The sequence below is a fragment of the Gorilla gorilla genome, chromosome 16, assembly GCF_029281585.2.
Source record: "Gorilla gorilla gorilla isolate KB3781 chromosome 16, NHGRI_mGorGor1-v2.1_pri, whole genome shotgun sequence".
Classification (NCBI taxonomy): Eukaryota; Metazoa; Chordata; class Mammalia; order Primates; family Hominidae; genus Gorilla; species Gorilla gorilla.
In genome coordinates this window covers 84,850,022-84,869,052 of record NC_073240.2, presented here as the reverse complement: position 1 = coordinate 84,869,052, position 19,031 = coordinate 84,850,022, and positions in this window count along the sequence as shown.

The following is a 19,031-nucleotide window of genomic DNA, read 5'->3' as shown; positions in this document are numbered from 1 at the left end:
GGCCTGTTCCTCTCTGGGCAGGAGGTGGTGCCCTGTCTTGTTGAGATCTGATCTCTAAATGCAACCATGTGTTTTCTTTCATCCAAATGACTGTGCTCATCTCGGGAGCAGCCTTTAATTTTCTTCTTGGAACCGACGACCATCCTTACTTACAGCAACAAAAGGTCCCCAGGACGGTGAGGTAAGATTTGAATTAAGATACCTTGGCATATTCCACTCCACAGCAATTAACAGGCAACAGGTTTTTAGCAGCACCCACTCTCTTCAGAGCAGCTACCTTTTGTCTTAAGAATCCCTGTCTATCATGTTATCAAGTTGTCCTGATTAAGCAGCCCCCAGTGGCTGGCTCTCTGCAAGGTGGTAAACCAAGTAAATGTCACAGATGGGACCTCTTCCTCCAAGGGCCCACCCTTATGGGGTAGCCATGGGATTATCGGCCTGGCTCCACATTGGTGACTTCAAGTACAGCCATGGCCACATGATTCAGAGGGGATGGCTATCCAGTTGGCCCATGATCCAGTTTCTTCCTTACTCTCACCTGCCACTTGGCCACTGTTGTTCATTAGCATCTCTCCCAGGAGTAGAGGAGAAAAAGGAAAGGAGAGCCAATATTTGCTTGTCCATCTGGCTCCCCATCAGCAACTCTGGTAAGTGTGTAATCTGATGGAACCATGGTCCAAGGTAGAATTTGGACTCTTTCCCTCACCCTGCCCCTTGTCAGGCATGTGAACTCCTGTTATGGCTTCAAGTCCCAGCCTTCTCTCAGGCCCCCAGGCAGTCAGAAGTTAGTCACTCCCTCCCTGGCTCCTGGAGACCCTCTCCAGGACTTGAGCACACTCATCACATTGTGTAGTAATTATCAGGGCCCTCATCTGTCTGCCATTGGATGGGAGCTCTGCGAGGTTGGAGCTGCATTCTTTCATCAGCTTAAGTCCCAGAGATTCTGGGCCCAGTGCTTGGCCATGACTGGAGTGTAAGAAATGTATGTTGAATGCACAAATAAACCCAAATGGCCCTTCTTTGCCATTTTCTCAGAAAATCAAGAGTTAATACTCCAAGAGATTTTATTTTATTTTTTATTTTTTTTTGCTTGTTTGTCTGTTGCTTTTAAGAAAACAACATCTCAGGATTTCTGGAGACAGGCAGGGTGTTTTAACAAAATGATTCATCTCATTTATTAAGCAAACATTTTTTGACTTTCTGTGAGTACTGGGCACTATCTTTGGTGCCGGGGAAGCAAAACAGACAAAAACCTGCTCTTGGGGTACTAACATACTAGTGGTGATATTTTTTCTCAGGTACTGGCATTCCTCCATAGTTTCCTACCTTATATTTACCTCTCTAGCCCTTTTCCCTGAAGACGACAAACCATCTAACCAGTTTCCACCAAATAAACAAAATAACCAGGGTACAACTATAAAATAAATACATATGTAAAATAGTAGGCTCCCCTTTTGGAGCTTTCAGTGCCCCCCACCAAAATCCATGCTGTTAACTAAGGAGCTTTTTAGGAGACAAGGTGTCAGAGGAAGGCAGCAACCTCAAAGTGCAGGGAAAGCAGACAGTAGGACAGTGAGTGAGACCTTCCCCGAGCTCTGATCACCTCATTAGACACAATGGCAGCCAAAGATGGTTTGGGTCACCCAAGGAAAGACAGGGTACTGCCCTCATCCCATGCCCTTCAGGGTTCAGGCTTCCAGAGCCTGGACATCTCCATTTGTACTCCCTGGAATGTGGAGACATGGGCCTCCCTCACTGCAGTCCAGATGGAAGCTGATCTCTGAGAGGCCACTCATGGTGAGTGAGTGAGGCCTCCAGCCAGGCGGTGAGGTTGAGCTGAAAGAAGAAAGTTTCCTAAAAGTAAAACCCAGATCTTCGCCGGGCATGGTGGCTCACGCCTGTAATCCCAGCACTTTGGGAGGCCGAGGTGGGCGGATCATCTGAGGTTGGGAGTTCGAGACCACTCTGACCAACATGGAGAAACCCCCGTCTCTACTAAAAATACAAAACTAGCCAGGCGTGGTGGCACATGCCTGTAATCCCAGCTACTCGGGAGGCTGAGGCAGGAGAATCGCTTGAACCCAGGAGGCGGAGGTTGCGGTGAGCCGAGATGGCCCCATTGCACTCCAGCCTGGGCAACAAGAGCAAAACTCCATCTCAAAAAACAAACAAACAAACAAACAAACAAAAAACCCAGACCTTCTTGAAGACTACTTTGAGATCTTAAAATGCATATGCATACAGAGAGGGGGAAGATGGGCTGTGTATATTGTCTAGGGAGGACAACAAAAAGAAGACCTGGCAGAGGAGATGGAGGAAATAGACAAGTTGAGGAAATAGGAATGGGAACTGTGTTCTAATAGTCAGGGTTCTCCAGAGAAACAGAACCAATAGTGTGTTGGGAGTGTGTGGGTACATTAAGAGATTTAAGGAATCGTCTCACGTGATTGTGGGGGCTGGCAAGTCTGAAATCTGTAGGGCAGGCTGGCAGGCTGGCAACTACAGTAAGATTTCTGTGTTACAGTGTTGAGGCAGAACTCCTTCATCTCTGGGAAATCTGTCTTTACTCTTAAGGCTTTCAACTGATTGAATGAGGGTACCCAGATTATTGAAGGCAATCTCCTCTACTTAAAGTCAACTAATTGTAGATGTGAAGCATATCTACGCTAGTGTTTGACCAAACAAGTGGGCACCATAGCCTAGCCATGTTGATACATAAAATTTAACCATCACATGTGAAAATTAAGTGAAGTCCTATGGGTATTAACGCATGAAAAGGAGTCTTGGGAAGATGACAGTGAGGAAACAGAAACTTGTAGATAGGGACCCATGGGATGGGGGTGGGGAGCATGAGAAAAGGTTAACTATAAGATCCTCACTTTGCAGATTAGCTGAAACTCTAAAAGGATTTATTCAGTCCATTGCACCTAGGTGATCAGGGAAGCTCCTCCTAGGCTGGCATCTTGCCTCTAGCTCCAACGTGTCTGAATCCAGCGTGCAAAGCCTGGTTTTGAGTGGGGAGGCAGAACAGGAGACTAAACCACCTTTGGTTCTGCCTGAGTCAGGTCTTTAAAGGGAAGATCATTTAGTTTATCTAAAGAGCTGTGAATTCCCACAGCCTTAGGCAGACTCATATTCCAGTGTAAGCACAAAAACAAATTCTAAAGCCAAGTAAATGACTGGTGATGAGCCACAGGTATGTATTATCATGACCATTGCTTTACCCTGTGAATTTTCTCTGTGAAGGGAGGGGAATCCACCCCAAAAATATGAGGTTTAGAAAACTTTTTGGTGACTGTTTTTAGTGCTTGGTACTGAAATGGTGACTGGCAGACAGGTCAGTGCACACAGCGTACTGCTGATGACCTAAAGGAAAGAGATACATTATGCATGACAGTTTCTCTGGTGCTTGCAGTTCTAAGGATCAGCTTTTAAGCAACCAGAGCTGTGATTTCTATAAAGGAAGATCTCTGGGTAGACAGGAAGGCCATAGTTTTTGATGAGGTGAAGTGATGACTGAAGTAGATTTGACTTTCCCAGCGTCTAGGTAGGAGGAGAACGTGTGTGTGTCTTTGCCAAAAATGGCAGCCTAACAAGTCTATCGATGGTGTCCTCATGCAGTATCAGTGAATTCTGCAGAGGCTGGGAGGTCTGCAGATGAAAGCACTGTGGAGTAGAGCCCTCCATGGCCTGGTTTCTGAGCAATTGGTATGAACAAATGCTAAGAAATGTTTCCACATCTGCCCAACCATATTTGCCCATGAAAACTACGTACCATGACTTCTGTCTCAGTACAATATTTGCTGCTATTGGCCAACCAAGGGGTTGTGTGTATGTATAGGCTGCCCTGGGATGTCTCTGTCCTTGTCTCTTCATCCATGTGTCTTTCTCTGAACGACATTATGTGTGGTTGCCTGCTTCCTCTCAAACACACAGAAGTGTGTGTGTGTGCACATGCACTTGTGAGCAAGTAGGCATACACATTTCCTTCTTTTTAATCAGAGCAGGTAGGATTCTTGTAAAGTCTGTCTCAGTCAGTTTAGAACATTGGGACAAATTCTACACTCAGATCTTTCTATAAAGGGGAGGGGCAGGTGGAGGCCTTGGAGGCTTACCAAGGGGCACAGAGGGGTATCCTTGCAGGCAGCATGGGCTCCTGGAAAGCCACACCAGGACACAAAACTCAGTCACTAAACAGTTTTTCCCAAACAGCCTGCCATGCAGTTGCATTTGAGATTATTCAAAATAACACGGAGCAAAAAGGCACTGCACCCATGTTCCCTGGCAGCTCATTGAGGTCTCTTGACACACTGCTGGGTACAGGAAGGGGCGTTTCTGCCACTCTATGTAGTTTAAGCACAGATGTTCCAGGCAGCCTCAGAATCAAGCTGACACATCCCACAGCATGACAACTATGGCGCGAGGTTCTCAGGAAGGGCTGAGTGTGAGCATTAGGTCACTGAGCTCTGTTACTGTTTAACCAGCCTCAGCCTGCGTCATGGTGACACACATCTGCTGACTGGACACATCGGTGCATCGCGCTGTAGGCTGACTGGTGGGCCATGCTTGAAAGACTCCTGGCATGTGCCCCTGCCTGCATTCTTCACTCTTGACTGAAAGCATATGCTCTACACAATTGGGACAGTGTTAGCATGTGGGTCCGAGGCAGCTTCCTACACATCTGGCTTAGGCTGGTTGAATCGCTTCCCCTGGGAGGGTGGCTTCCAGCTCTGTGACATCTGGCCAGTGGCAGGAAGTGTCTGGATTCATCCCAGAGTGAATTTTATCTCCACATGCTTTTCCAATTTCATCAGGGCCTCCATGCTACATTCCGAATGACATGTCCACATTTGCCATGGACAAGAATGACAGATGGAGAAAAATCATCTTTGACCCTTAAAAGTCGGTCACATTTTATAAGATAAGAGCTTGGGCACAAAAGGTATTATAGGAGAGAACTCCAGAGATGGCTTGAAATATTACATAAGTTATACATGATTTAGCTTTTGGAAATAAAAGCACCTACCCAAACTGCTGGCATAGCAAAGCAATGAAAACAGCATTTAAAATTTTTATTTTTCTTTTTTTATTGAGGCATAACTTACATAGAGTAAAATGCACAAATCTCAAGTGTGCCCCTTGATGACTTTTTAATTTTTACACATGCACATACCCAAGAAGCCACCACCCAGACCAAGGTTTAGGACACTCCCAGCACTCCAGAGACTCCCTTATTCCCCTCCCTTCACGGTGGACAGCCTACCCGCAAAGGTTCTCACTCTTCTGGTCTCTATCACCATAGAGGCATTTTTATTTTGGGGTCTTACTGGTTTAACAGATATCTCATCATAACACTCTGTAAACTTCCATGCACTTGCATGAAAAGTCAAGTTTCAGAAGAAAAGGTTTTGTAACACTCTATGCTCCAGCATGTGGCGATCTTCTCTTCCTATATCCAAAGTTTCACAATTGAAGAAGAACCTATTCCTGGAGGAAAACTTTTTTTGCCTTTAGCTATGAGGGAGAATTCTGGATTTGTTCTTGTTTCTGAAGCCCATCAGTATCTTGCAGCTGTGTTCATGCATTTGTAAATGTATAGCCACATGCCTTTAGGTCTCCCCTCTTTGAAGGATACCCAGGCCCCAGGCCAAGAACCCCAGCTCTCAGCCTTGCTCTGCCTCTTCCCGGGTCTTGCACCCAACCAGGAACGAGGCCCTCGTTGCAGCTTGCTCCTCTCCAGTTAAAAAAAAAAACCAAAACGCTTAGTCAGACCCAAAGCTAGTTGCTGCAGGCCCCATTCGGTCCTCAGGAAATACCAAGAGAAAAGGCTGCAGGAGAGAGGATTAAACCCTTCTAAGTGTTCGGATACCGTATATCTAACTTCAGCAGCTGTTTCATTAGATTCAGTGGGCACAGCTCCCCACTTTGCCTAACCAGCTGCTCTCTCTCAGAAATCCTTATTGTTGCAAGGAACTGACTTGAGGTATACTCATCTTAGCAACACGGACACACCTTTTCTGGAGGATTAGCCTCTTTGCCACTCTTCTTTTATTTTTAGATGTGAAAGCAACCACTGGGAAGGATCTCGGTTGAGTTTTGGGGGGCAGGGGAAGGAGGCCTTACCCACAGGAAGGAGGCAGTGCCGATGGAAGAGACCTGAAGAAGGAATCTCCATGGAACCGGGGCTGCTTCTGCCCAAGTACAGCACTGACGCTCAATGGGACCCTGGATAGGCCACAGTTTCTCCACCCCCAGATCTCCATCTGTAAAACGCGGCGCTTAAGTGAGACCAGGCTATTGTATAAAAAGACTAAACGCAGAGCTCTTTGGCTTAGAGTAGGGAGTGTGGGTTTTTGTACTTCCATTGTGTGTTTAGCACTTCCAGGAGGACTTAGGCAACATGGGACTCCATAGATAACCAAAAATTCCTACAAATAGGAGGGAGAGGGCATGCTTTACCATGTGTGAAAAGGGTAGACTTTTCCTTCTTGGTGGTCACTGTCCACACATGCCAACTGCCAGCAGAATGACTTTCCAGAGCCTTGTAGTATTTCAGGGGCTGGTCTTTTGGTAAGACAAGAACATCCCAGAGAGAGAACATTCGGGGATGCTCCTTGTTGCTGTATCATGGGATCTTTACTCTCAGACCAGGGCCTTGACAGCATGCCAGTCTACATAACGGGCTCTGGTCACTGAGCAGAGGCTATCTTGTTTAGAAATCTACTGAGACAGAACTTTGTCAGAATTTTAAAGGCAGCAGAAAGAATTACTCCATTTGGTCTTTTTATCTATAAGGCTGCTCTTGTCCAAGCACTTCATATTACTGAGAATTAAATTCATCTTTTAAAATGTGCCCCATGCAGCTTCCAGAATGATTAATCCTATTTATATATATATGTGCTGTAATGCAAATGCTCTACAACATAGTGGGTTCTGATGTTCACATCCACTTTTGCCCCCACTGAGGCTCTCAGCTGTATGTGGAAGGAGAATTCTCTCACATGCTGGTTGCATCTTGTTCTGTCATTGTCTTGAGTTTACATCATCCCCATGTCCTCTTCTGGCGCTATGCCATGCCACATTCCACATGGATAATATGAGAAAGTACTCCTCCTGGTTGTTCACTGCTTTCACATCAATAGCAAGGGGCTCTATCTCTCTATCCATAATTGCTCAGAGTTTACACTCTAAGCACATCTTCATCAACACAATTCATATAGCTCTGGGTAGACCCATACTTAATGGCTACTGTGCACATGCCACGAGTTCTGGTATGCACAATGCAAAATGTCCACTACATGGCTCCATCAGTGCTGTCTTTGTGCCATTCACTTCTTGCCCATAAACACTTGCTTCATTCAGCAGTCTACATCTCTGATCACCACTGTGACCATGAGGGAGGTTTTACAGCATCTGTTTTTTTGGTGGAGGGAACTATTTCCAGGCTGAGAACAACTTGAAAATGTCTCCCCCACCGTGCAGATATCATCAACTTTACCAAGCTTCCTGTGGCAAACATTCCCAGGAATTTGTTGCTTAACCATTTCACAACCACCCTCTGTGGGCTGCAGTACTACGTAAGATCATTTGGAATTGGTTTGTTTCGGACCATCCTTCATTTACTTTCATCCTCAGTGGTGTGGGACAGTGACTTACACATAGAATTGATATTCAGTGGATGAATGAATGAACTTAGCATCTTTTAACTTAAATCAAATCTCAATTTCAGATGGTGTTAGTGAAAAATAAAGCTGCATCTGAAGTTAGGTTTATTTACTGTAGAAAAAAGCCGCCATGCTCTTTAACAACGGGGATGTTGGTGGGAAGAGTGCTGGATGAAGACTTGTTTTTAAATCCTCTGATATTCATCAAATCATTTTAATGAAGTGGGCTATTTATAGATAATGCCAACCTCTGTGACTTTTCTCATTTCCATTTCATCCTCAATTCTGAGTGTCTACTTATATCTATTATCCGGGACCCACCCTCCAGGAACCCCTCCTTTATCTCCCTGAACTCCCCTCATCAAGGTATCTCCTCGACTTTTATGGCATTCTGCCCTACATCCCAGCCCCCAGGGGTCCTTGCCCTTTCCGCTTGCTATGCTTGAGAAAACTCCTGGAGAACAGGGCAGGGTTCAGAGCTTTGCACACCATGGGCAGTCAGTGAACAAGCAGGAATTAGTGATTCCAATGGGAAGCATTTCGTGCTGCCTTTTAGTAGAAGTAATTCAGATTAGCTACTGGAAACATTTATTTAAATTATTTTTACAACTTTCTGTTTCTTCTTTTCCATATTGGAAAAGTAAACCATAGAAGATAATCTGCATATTTGTTTGTCAATCTTTGGATGTACATATCTTAAAACTTATTTTTATGTGTTCCTAGTTGAACTATTTGTAATAGGTCCAAACTGGAAACCATCCAAATGCCCATCACTAGTAGAATGGATAATAAGTAAACTGTAGGATTTCACACAATAGAATAACTGCCCCTGTAGGGCAACTATAATGAGCAATCTACAATTACATGCAACAATTTGGATACATCTCATAAACACAATGTTGAGTAAAAGAAGCCAGGTACAAAAGAGTATGATTCCAGTTATTCCATTAAGGAATAAAACAGGCAAAACTCTTTGCTGCTAGAGGTCAAGATACCCTTTGCAAGGGTAATGACTAGAAGGGGGCCTGAGGGGAGTTTCTGGGTGTAATAGTGAATTTTTTCTTGATTTGTGAGCTGGCTACACAAATTTTCAGTTTGTAAAGACTTGTTGTATGTAACACTTATGATATGGGTACATCTCTCTGAGAAGATCTCTGCCACATACACTGTCTCTGGAGAGATCTTGGCCTGGGTCCTCTTTCCAGATAGATGTCAAGAACCAAAAGGTGTCAGGACTCAAACTCTGCCAAAATGGCACTGTGTCCATGTGTTATCTATTGCTGTGTAAAAAATTACCCAAACACAGTGTTTTAAAATAGCAAACATTTATTATCTCATAGTTTCTGTTGGTCAGGAATTTGGGAGTGACTTAGCTGTGTAGCTCTGGCTCAGAATCGCGCATGAGATTGCAGTCAAGGCATTGACGAGGGTTACAGTTATCTGAAGACTTAACAGGGCATGTGGAATCCACTTCCAACAGGACTCATTCACATGGTCAATGGCAGGAGGCCTCAGTTGTTCACCATGTGGATCTCTCCATATGGCTGCTTGAGGGCTCTCACAACATGGCAGCCGGCTCCCCCCAGAACAAGTGAGAAGGAGCACAAGGAATAAGCCACAATGTCTTTGATGAGTTAGTCTCAGAAGCTACACACCATCTTTAATACCATATTCTATTCATTAGAAACAGGTCACTAAGTCTAGCCCACCCTCAAGGGAAGGGAATTAAGGTCTACCTTTTGAAGGGGAAAAAGTATCAAAGAATTTGTGGACATATTTTTAAAACCACCAAAATCCACCCTCTGACCACAAATTATTTACATTCTTCCCATATGTAAAAGATACTCACCATCTTCCAAGGCCACCAAAAGTCTCATACCATTCAAGCATCAGCTGTAAGTCCAAATCCCATCATTTACATCAAGTCCAGATGCGGATGAGGGTCCTCAGTTGTAGTTCCTTAAGTACAGCTATTTGGGTACAAATCCTCTCAATCTGAAGACCTGTGAACTACAGATACAGCTATCTGCACCCCCATCCACACACACCCAACATACATATGATGGTGGGACAAGCATGGACACCCACTAGAGAAGCTCCTGTTCAAAAGGGGGTAAAACAGGAGGCATGCAGAAGTTACTGGTCTGTAGCAGTTCTGAAATCCAGATGGGCAAATGTTGGAAATTCCTTGATTAGGATTCAGTTCTATTGCTGCTCAATGGGGATTTTCATGACTTTTGGCTCCATTCTCTGGACTCTTGGTCCCACCCTCTGGTTTTCCGTCCTTTTTCATGAGAAGTAACCTATGTTTGCAGCTGCATAGTTATCTCAGCTTGCTTCTCACCACCAGAATTCTTGGAGTCTAAAAGCCTCTTTTTATTTTGTACTGTCTCTGTCCCTTTCAGTCCAGGTGTGATTTTTACCAAAATGCAGTAGAAGTGATGCCATAGCTCCTGAATCTGCGATGGAGGAACCTCTCTCCTGAGACACAGGCCTCTAATGTGAATGTGCCACTCTATTTCAAAATGGCATCTGACCACCACACCCCAATGCAACCTCTCTTGACTTGTCACTAACATGCCCATGAAACATGGGAAAAGACTTTTTCAAAAAATTTACAATGTTGAAAACAAAGACAATAAAAAGACAAAACCTTGGAATAACAGATATTAGACATGGGCAGACAGAGAAGAAATTGTATAACCTTACTTTAGTTTTCAGCTCATGGAATGATCTGGCTTTGCTTCTCAAAACAGAGAGTCTAACAAAAAGAAAAGAAAGACATATTTGTACCTTCTTTATCATCACCAGAGAGCCAGGAAGCTAGCCCTCCACCTATGTTGGGCACTGCCCAGTAAGGGCTCTTCTGCCTTTGCACACATGCATGCACAAACACACACACCATCCAGTACAACCATCTCTGCACACTCATACAGATATGGATGACCCTGGCAGTAAGGGTACCGGCACAGGATGACACATATTGTAAGTCCGGAGATGTGATTTCCACAAGTGAGGCAATGGAGACAAAAGAACCCTGGTAAAGGCCGGGTGCAGTGGCTCACGCCTGTAATCCCAGCACTTTGGGAGGCCGAGGCAGGTGGATCACAAGGTCAGGAGATCGAGACCATCCTGGCTAACATGGTGAAACCCCGTCTCTACTAAAAAAAAAAAAAAAAAAAAAAAAAAAAAATTAGCCAGGCGTGGTGGAGGGTGCCTGTAGTCCCAGTTACTTGGGAGGCTCAGGCAGGAGAATGGCGTGAACCCGGGAGGCGGAGCTTGCAGTGAGGCGAGATTGGGCCACTGTACTCCAGCCTGGGTGACAGAGCCAGACTCCGCCTCAAAAAAAAAAAAAAAAAAAAAAAAGAACCCTGGTAGAGGTGCATACTGCGAATTGCAGTTTTTCTACTCTATAGTAATTCAGAGTTTGAAAGAAAATTAAGAGCACAAGAACAGGGAAATTATGATAAGCCCTAAAACTAGCTAAAATAGAGAAACTTATAAATAAAATAAAATTGGATAGAATCTACGTCTTAAAAAATAATAATCTAGATCTAAAACTCCACACTGAGTTTGTAAACGAGAGAGATAGAGGCAAGGATATTTTAAAATATCAGTTAACTATTAACCCTAACAATAAAAAAAAAAAGGTGTGGGTAAAGGAAGACTTCAAGAAGGCTTTAACAACTTATAAAATTAGAACCTGGATATATGTTCCAAAACACTAGACTTCAGCCAGAAGAATTAATAAACCTAGAAAAAAAACAGGACAGTGTTAAAGAAGTGTAATAAGGTATATCAGTGATTCTCAAAAAGTTGTGCATCAGAGTCACCTAGAAGCCTGATTAAAACAGATGGCTGAACCCAGGCCCACAGGTCATAATTCAGTAGGTCTGGAATGAGACCTGAAATTGGCAGTTCTAACAAGTTCTCAGCTGATGCTAAAGGTCAGACCACACTTTAAGAATCACTGAGATACACTATGCCCCACTAGAAAGTGTACTATAAAATTACAATAATTGATGAATGGATAAACAAAATACATCCATACAATGGAAACTATAAAAGGAACAAAATATTGATTCATTCTACAGCACTGATGAACCTTGAAAACATTATGCTAAATGAAAGAAGCCAGACACAAAAGGCCATATATTGTATGATTTCATTCATATGAAATATCCAGAATAGGCAAATCCCAGAAAGCAGATTTGTGGTTTTCAAGAGCTGGGGGTGGGGGGAATGAGGAGTGATACTAATGGGCATAGGGTTTCTTTGTGGGGCAACGAAAATGTTTTGGAATTAGATAGCGGTGACGGTTGCACAACCTTGTGAATATACTAAAAACTACTGAATTCTACATTTTAAAATGGAAATTTTTATGGTATAGGAATTAGATCTCAATTTTAAAATGTACCCATACAGATTACCAGAAAAAATATAAGGTAGCTCACTATATATTCTTGGTGCAAATAAAGATTGGAAATAAAAAGGAAAAGAATATAGATTAGACGCCACGTGTTTAAAACAATTAGAACAAAATTAAAATGTAAATAGTAAACAAAACAATATTTGCAACAAATATGACAGCATTAATAACCTGACTCTTTCAGAGTTTACAAATAAGTACAAAAGAAAGAGACTAACCCCTCCACAGAAAAAACAAACTAAGGACATGAATGGTAGTTCTTAAAAGCTAAAATATACATGGCTAGAAAACATATTTCATTTTATTTGTTAAAATTTCAATAGCTTTAGGGATACAAATGGTTTTTGGTTACATGGATAAAATGTATGGTGGTGAAGTCTGGGCTTTCAGTGCACCCATCACTTGAACAATGTACACTGGTACCCAACAGGTAATTTTTCATCCCTCACTGCCTTTCCACCCTCCCCCCTTCTGAGTCTCCAATGTCCATTATACCACTCCATATTTTAAATATTCAATCTAGTTAGCTATCAAAATATAAATTAAACTGGGCCAGGCACAGTGGTTCGCACCTGTAATCTCAGCACTTTAGGAGATTGAGGCAGGAGGATTGCTGAAGGCCATGAGTTTGAGATCAGCCTGGGCAACATAGCAAGACCCTATCTCTACAAAAAATTTTAAACAAATTAGCCAAGCATGCTGACCTGCACCTGTAGCCCCAACTACTAGGGAGGCTGAGTCATGAGGATCTCTTGAGTCCAGGAGTTTGAGGCTGCAGTGAGCCACTGCACTCTAGCCTGGATGACAGAGCAAGACCCTGCCTCAAAAAATAATATGTTAAACTAAGATACTATTTTGCTTAATAGGTTGGCAAAGAATTAAAAATATATATATTTCATAGGTGAGAGGTTCAACGGTCCAGACTTCGAGGGGGACAATCTGGCAACATGCATCTGAAACCTTAAAGTGTACATATAGCCTTTGACTCTGCAATATCACTTACATGAATTTCTACTAAGGAAATTGTTAAGGATATGTCCCAGTAATCATCCTCCAGGTGGTTGATGGACAACCCTGTTGAAGATTTCAAAAATCAGAAAGGAGCTGTGTGTTGAACAATAAGAGTTGTGTTAAAAGATTGTCCGTCTAGTAAATAAAGTATTATCCAGTCATTAAAAATGTTGTTGATTAATATCTATTGCCATGGGAGGATGTTCATGATATATTGCTAAGTGGAAATAGAGGTAAGAAAATAGTAAATGCAGGCCGGGTGTGGTGGCTCACGCCTGTAATCCCAGCACTTTGGGAGGCCGAGGTGGGCGGGTCACGAGGTCAGGAGATTGAGACCATCCTGGCTAACACAGTGAAACCCCATCTCTACTAAAAATACAAAAAATTAGCCGGGCGTGGTGGTGGCCGCCTGTAGTCCCAGCTACTGGAGAGGCTGAGGCAGGAGAATGGCGTGAACCCAGGAGGCGGGGCTTGCAGTGAGCAGAGATCGCGCCACTGCACTCCAGCCTGGGTGACAGAGCAAGGTTCCATCTCAAGAAAAAAAGAAAAGAAAAGAAAAGAAAATAGTAAATGCAGTGTGAGCCAACTTTTGTCATAAAAGCTGTATATGGGATGTAAAAGATCCAGAGGGTAGTACACTTAGGCATCACAGAGGGTGTCTCTGGATAACGAGAGTAGGATGAGTTTTTCTTCTTTTAAGCTATCTGTTTTTTCTGCAAGTACTACATAGTGCTTTTGTAATACAGAAGCAATTACTTTACTTTTTAAAGGAATGGAACATAAAATTGAGGTGGATACTCCATTTTGTGGTATGACACTGATGCACAGAAAATGGAGACCAGGAGCAATGCTGCAAACCACACAAGAAAATAGGGATGGCCTTAGGAGTCCCATTCCTTCTGCTCTATTCCTACAGTAATAGCGCATTATTCTGCCAGCCAAAGATGCTCTGCTCCTGAGAAAGCTTGTCAACTTTAAGGAAAAGATGCTAAAGAGTTATCATGTGTTCTTAGAGAGACTTCTGTTTCTTTGGATAGAATTTAGAGACCCAAAATCACTGAGCAAAGGAGTGGATAACAATATCAAATTTGAGCAGTTTAATGAGATTCAATTTCCACTAACAACAGCTTACAACAGTGGAAATGAGACTCAATTTCCACTAACAGCAGCTAACATTTATTCATCACTTACTACTCGCCAAATATTTCACATACATTAACTCATATATATAATCCTCACCACAACGTATAAGCTAGGTACTGTTACTATCCCTGTCTTAGAATGAGAAACAGACACAAAGAGATTAAGTAACTTGCCCAAGCTCACAAGATTCAAATCTAAGCATTCTGGTTGTAGTCTTTTTAGAATCTCTGTTTTTTTTTTGTTTTTTTTTTTGAGATGGAATTTCGCTCTTGCTGCCCAGGCTGGAGTGCAATGGCACGATCTTGGCTCACCGCAACCTCTGCCTCCCAGGTTCAAGCGATTCTCCTGCCACGGCCTCCCAAGTAGCTGGGATTACAGGCATGCACCACCACGCCCGGCTAATTTTTTTTTTATTATTATTTTTAGTAGAGACAGGGTTACTCCATGTTGGTCAGGATGGTCTCAAACTCCTGACCCCAGGTGATCCGCCCACCTCAGCCTCCCAAAGTGCTGGGATTACAGGTGTGAGCCACCACGCCTGGCCTAGCATCTCTTTAACCACAACTCTAGACTTCCGGGTTCAAACAAACATCTTGCTATTATAGTTTGGGCAAGCTTCTTTGCTTCCTCAAGGACTCTTCCTGATTGCCTAGAGAAATATCCTGCATCAGCTCTAATCTATCTGCTCCTGATCCTGGAAATATGGGATTCCTTGGATCCCTGTCTTCTTTACTATCCCCCAATCCCATTGCCCCAGGGGTTCACATCTGAGGAGCAAGATCGGGTTGGGAACCACTGGGCTTTTGGGGTGATGAACCTTCACAGGACAGTATCCTGGCAGGGGGAGTGGGGGTATCAGAATTTGCAGATGAAGTCCCTAGTCTCTCTCATCACCTGCAACATGCTGGACACACTGAGAATCACAGCCCATTATAAATCGCAAGCTGGTCTTGAATTTTCAGTTTTGTCTGAACTTTCAGAAAGTAAATTCATTCCATGACAATGTGGGGGGAGCATGGGAGCAGCCCACCTGGGTTGCAGGGAGTAAGAGGCTGCGTTGTCCTGTAGAGAATTTAAAAACAATAAAAGAGCTAACTAAAAGTCTCTCTGCTTTTTATTATCTCCATGCACCAATTCTGAATAATATTAGCAATAAAAGACCACTTCTACCGACCCTTCCCATCTTGGTACACTATGACTTTCATTTCTAGCTTTTCTTTTGTCCTACCATTTTGTTAGTCTGACCATCAACCCCCAATACCCTCATTCTTCACTGGGGTTCTTGGTATCTGAAGAGATGAATGAAGAGAATACGAGTCTTTATTTGGGAGGAAGAAAGAGGAGTGGTCTTTAAAGCCCATGTCTGCCCTCTTTTCTCCCCACAGAGATGTCTGGGAAAGAGGAGCTGGGAAACCAGGCATGGGGCCCAACTTCTGTCTTTTCCCTGAGGGCAGACATTGTCCCCAAACTTGGAGTGAGGCTCATGCTGGGAAAGGGAGTGTCTCTGAGGCCCAGCCCTGATGTCCCAGCTTTTCTAAAACTTTCCCTGTGCCCCAAGGCAGAGTTAGTCACTTCCTTCTTCTGCTCCCACAGCACTTTGTACATACACCCCTTTGTTGGAGCACTGGGCACATTGAGCACTCTTAGATCACCCCACTCTCCAGGGAGCTCCCTGAGGGCAGGAACTTACGTGTTCATCTTTGTTCCCTGGTTCTGACACACAGCAGATGCTCAAAAATGTTCAGTTGGATAGAAAATGCAATCACAGGCCAGGTGCGGTGGCTCATGCCTGTAATCCTAACACTTCGGGAGACTGAGGTGGGCGGATCACAAGGTCAGGAGATGGAGACCATCCTGGCTAACATGGTGAAACTCCGTCTCTACTAAAAATACAACAAATTAGCTGGGCATGGTGGCACGTGCCTGTAATCCCAGCTACTCAGGAGGCTGAGGCAGGAGAATTGCTTGAACCTGGGAGGCGGAGGTTGCAGTGAGCCAAGATTGCACCACTGCACTCCAGCCTGGGCAACAGAGCGAGACTCCGTCTCCAAAAAAAATAAAAATAAAAAATAAATGAAAAAGAAAAAGAAAATGCAATCATACACTGTATCCATCTTCCCTCATGAAACCCTGTCTGCTATCAGCTCATGATAAATATGGTCCAGAGTGAGGCATCATTCATTCATTCATTTATTCCACTTATACTTGTTTCTTCTTATGTAACTATCATTATAGTAAATTGCTTTTTACTGTTATTGATCTGAGTGATTTCATTTGTTAAAGACAGTAATTTGCAAACTGATAGAGGAATAGCAATTCGATACAAAATGAGGAAGTTTCCAGAAAGAAATTCAGAAATTACAGAAGGGAAGTTGATGATATTAATTTGCCCTGTAGGGACTATGGAGACCTGCAGAGGAAATGGAAGAGGAAATGGAGTTTGGATCATCCTCACCCAGGGGCAAAATCTGATGGGAACTGTTGTGACCCTGTGATAAGGACTTTGTTGAGGCCTCAGTGCAGTAAGAGAATTACTTACTAATAACGGGTGGGGATGAGCTGGGAGGAAAATGTGACAGGACTCGTTCAGCCTTGTCCAGGCCACACCCAGTTTAGTCAACGACTTCTGAACCCTAAAGACATTAAAGGAACACAGTGGAGGTTGTACTTGGGACAAGTGGCAGGTAGTCAAGTGAGAGGCTTAAAAATAAAAATATCACCCTGCTCCTGCAGAGGAATGAATGCCATCCTCTTTACCCAGTAAGAAACACCCCATGCTGCTGCAAAGATTGTCTTGAAAAGAGAGCTGTCCTGAAGAACATTTGATGGTTTTGCTTAAAGAATGAGCAGCTGACCTGATCTACTACCTTTCCTTTAAACAGAAGAACTTGTACAATAGCTTCAACAATAGCCATGTCAGCAATAATCACTGTGAAAAACTTTTTGCCAAGATGAAATTCAAACCTTCATAGGCATGTGCTGCGGTAGCATTCAAAAATATATTTTCTAGGTATCTGAAAAGAAATGTAAAAACATGTAAAATAAGTACACAAAAGCCAATTAACAATAGCATCTGGGGGAAAGAGAATGGAATGTAGGGGAAATCCTTGGGAAGCACACAGCTGATAGCTTCAGCAGCATTTCCTGAGCTTTGGCTTTGACCTATTCTGAGAACCTTCCGGGGCCTCTCAGGCAATATTACCACAGACAGGTTTGCAAACCAATGGCTTATGGGCCAAATCCAGCTCACAGCTGTGTTTCATTTGGCTGGAACAGTGAATTCATTTTTAAAAAAATGTTTTTAATTGATATATAATTGTTTTACATATTTTGGGGGTATGTGTAGTGAATTCATTTTTTTAAGTTGAAAATCTTTAAATAAGACATGTGCTTTCCAGTTTACCACAGGTCTTCCCTGCTCCCAGTTGTCTGACACTAACTCATCCACATGACCTGCCAGACCTCTGTGGGCATCTAGGACTGTGACCCCTCCATGCCCTAGACTCTGGTTCTCAAACTTGACTGCCCACTGGAATCATCCACAGGAGCTGTAGGAAATACCCATGTCTGGGTCCCAACCCTGAGATCCTGATATAACTCACCAGGAGTGCAGCCTGGGCAGCAGGAATTTTAAAAGCTCTCCAGGTGATTCGAATGTGCAGCAAAATGTAAGAATCACTACCCTCGAGAAAGGAAACTAGCTGAAAATCTATGACCCAGGGTGTGTTCCACAAGGCACGCTTTTCTCCAAATTAGCTGTTTCCCTTTACCTGACGCTAGGCCACATGGACAATGGAAGGGGCACCTACTTCACCAAGACCCTCACATTCAACCTACCCTGATGGACTCCAGGCCAAACTCCCCAAACTATCCCTGGTGATTTGGGAGATAATGATCCCTTTTGAAATGATGGGTTAGGGCCATTTTCTAGAGCTTTTAGTAGTTGACAGGTGATTTGGCCAAAAGCACAATCATCTTGTATTAGGCATGAGGCGCCTTTTCATTTGATTCATATTAGATTTATAACAACATCATGAAGAAGGTATTACTCTCCCATTTTATAGATGGGAAAATGGTGACACTTAGCTCTGGGGCTATAAAAGCCTTACTGTACACTCAGTAAGTCAGGCTATGGTTGATTTTATTTCAATAAACATTTGTTGGCTGTTATGATGCCTGTGGAGAGCTACATCCCAGAACAGCCCTGACAATTGTTTACAGCCACCATGTGCTCTGATTGGTCAGTTCCTGTGTCACATTGGACAGTAAATACTTGAATTTAGAGTCATTGGACTTGTATTAGGCACCAGACAGTTTTATCATGTCTTTTACAACTAAAGTGATAAGATGTGGTCCCAGTGCCTCAAGGCTCAAGCATCGAAGGGGAAACAGACACTGAAAACTTTGCAATAGGATGTAATGTATCATAGAAAAAGATGGAAACTGACCGGACGCAGTGGCTCACGCCTGTAATCCCAGCACTTTGGGAGGCTGAGGTGGGTGGATCACCTGAGGTCAGGAGTTCCAGACCAGCCTGACCATCATGGAGAAACCTCGATTCTACTAAAAATACAAAAAAATTAGCCGGGTGTGGTGGCGCATGCCTGTAATCCCAGCTACCGGGGAGGCTGAGGCAGGAGAATCGCTTGAACCCAGGAGGCAGAAGTTGCGGTGAGCCAAGATCGTGCCATTGCACTCCAGCCTAGGCAACAAGAGCGAAACTCCATCTCAGAAAAGAAGGAAGGTAGGAAGGAAGGTAGGAAGGAAGGAAGGAAGGAAGGAAG